The following is a 2,654-nucleotide window of genomic DNA, read 5'->3' as shown; positions in this document are numbered from 1 at the left end:
TTAAATTCGCTACGTGTGCCCCTTCGTGATCGGGCGATTAAATTCGCTGGCGATTTTAATCGCCGCGATCGGGCGGTAAAATACGCTCGTGTGCCCCTAGCATAAGATTGCTAAACGTTTGGTCCGCATAATGTCTATTCTATTAAGTAAAATCTGTCAATTTAATTGGATATACACTATATACACTGCACATATTACAATTATTCTACAGAAGGCCACAGCAGTCAAGATGAAAACAGAAATTAGGCGTGGGCACATAAACTAAATGTGATTTTGATTTCAACCAGGAAATATAAGAGTAAGTCAACAAAGGCAATAGTGAGATGGGCATAATCGGAACAATCACGGAGAATCCATTATTATACAAGGCATTTGGTTGACCACACCTAGAATACGCCCATATAGAGTCCATACAAGGTTAAACAGATGTCTGAGCCCCAATCATGAAAATGCTTGTGCTTCAACTAGGTACACATTGACAAAATTAACACCTATTCCACAACTATCCACTAGAAATTGAAAAAGTTGAGAGCACCAGAGTAGGTCCTACGACTTGACGGCCAGTTTGAATAAAACCTTGAGGTTTCCTGAGTCAATACAACTTATTGAAGAAATTTATCCTAGATAATTTTAAATTAACTGTCACATGCATAATTTTATAAGGGCTATATTAACATTACTGCATTGTTACTGTTATTTCTGCTTACTATACATCATTCTCACTGTCTTACTATTATATCTGAACAGAGATCCAGATGAGACGGGATACTAAAGAAGCGTTGCCGAAAGGATGTATTAATCCGAAGCGCTAAGCGCAGATCTTCAGCGCAGTTCCGCGGCAAGGCGCACGCGACTGCAGGAACGTCCTACGACAGTATGCAGCGCTGGCAGCTATGGATGGTTTTACATAACTTTTATGGACTAATTTTTAATTTGGACAAAATAATTGGAATTACTAACATATCTTAGAAAACTTGCTCGTGTTCTGGAATACATTTTGTATGAATAGATATAAGTATAACAAGTATATATTAGAGCTTTTATCATCCATGATACACAATCTTTTATACACAGTAAAAATAACATTTTCGTGCATTTAAAACTCAATTAAATGGCTCATGATTAAAATTCAATACAATCTAGTTCACACACCATGAGAACTAATAAGTCGTCCATTTATAATCATAAAATAATGTGCTAATTTTTTTATTATAAAATTTAATATATTTTAAAAGCATGCAGTCTAGCGTTATGTTGGTCCTAGAGTATCTGGGAAGCATTACTGCTGCACCACTATAGTTCGCTGGGTCGCCTCGTTATCTTCGGTTATGCACTGCAAAACAAAATCATTAATATTCCATCAGAAATCTATTGAAATATGGGAATGAATTTCATAGAATTCTATGGAATTAACACCAAAATCTATTGAGAATAGAGACTACATAAAAAGAAAGGTTTCATATTTACAATATGTAAATTGTAATGTTAAATAAATGCATAGACATAATGTCTGTCTGAACCCCTACAGTTCAGAATGTTGGCCTTCTCACTGCATGTAAATGTACAATGAATGCCTTCTCACCAGACAGATCCAAACAATGATCCACGGGAAAAAGAAGATGCTAATGCAGCAGTGGAGACAGTGGTTGACCCCTTGTTTATGCCTGACATGCCAATAAATAAAAATAAATTTCTTAATAAATAAATTCACTAAACTGTTACTATTGATTTCTAGAAACATTAATCCGAGGCAGGGCTACCCCTGGCGTTCGCCACCTTCGCAAAAAGCGATGAATAAATAGCAGTGGCAATTTTACTACACTAACCTAAGAGGCGAATACAAATGGCAAATGGTTTAACTGCTCACACAATTACATTTGAATAACAAAATCGTCAAATTTTAGTGTTGTGTCATAAAATGTTTTCGTACACCTCTTTTCCCATACCCATCACCTATTTATGCATTGCTTAGCACATACGATAAAGTGAACTTAGGGTCCCTATATACAGAGAGTTGCGCCAACTCAGGATTTGACTCCATGTTGTTTCCAAATGTATCCACACCGCTGCCGCTTAAGTACAGCGCTGTATGCATACGCTGTACAATGGTCCGTAGTAATTAATTAGACTAATCGTGGGCTTCTAAAAAACGTCAAAATTACAAGAGATATAGCAAGACATGTCGTCATGTGTATCTATGATCTTCTAAGAAATGTAATCTCAAATCGTTCGCGCCAGTATGCATAGTTTAATTGGGGGGGGCGTACACTCTCTTACCCGCCCCATCAGCCCCGTGCCCGTCATACTAACCTGTGCGATACCCACGCGCGTAGATACTTTGCTAATTAATTAAATCACTCGCAGCTTGACAATAACAACTCAAGAATCACAGAGATCATAGATAACACAGTGTGCTTTATATGTAATCTAGATTTCAGAAATGTAACCTCAAATCGTCGCACGGCCTGATATGATAGCTTAATTGTACAACATTCTTAGTGTACAAACACAGCAGCCAGTCATTTTGGAAGAATAATGACAACTGTAATTCACACGACTACTAATGCGTTCCACTCTCGCATCGCATGCAGCAGCTGTAACATGTGTTTTGAAGTTCTAAGAAACGTAGATACACATTAGACAACATGCCTTAG

The 2,654-nt window shown here is 37.3% G+C and overlaps 1 long non-coding RNA gene across 1 annotated transcript; it reads right to left on the bottom strand.

Annotated features, from left to right (window-relative positions):
• Positions 1-1,012: 1,012 nt before the first annotated feature.
• LOC106818743 lies at positions 1,013-1,673 on the bottom strand. The gene is made up of 2 exons (XR_001395291.1): positions 1,583-1,673; positions 1,013-1,333 (listed from the first exon to the last, which is right to left on the bottom strand). It is a non-coding gene; the product is annotated as an uncharacterized LOC106818743 (long non-coding RNA).
• Positions 1,674-2,654: the final 981 nt, after the last annotated feature.

Source organism: Priapulus caudatus, unplaced genomic scaffold, assembly GCF_000485595.1.
Source record: "Priapulus caudatus unplaced genomic scaffold, Priapulus_caudatus-5.0.1 Scaffold2485, whole genome shotgun sequence".
Lineage (NCBI taxonomy): Eukaryota > Metazoa > Priapulida > Priapulimorpha > Priapulimorphida > Priapulidae > Priapulus > Priapulus caudatus.
This window is presented reverse-complemented; position numbering and strand designations above follow the sequence as displayed.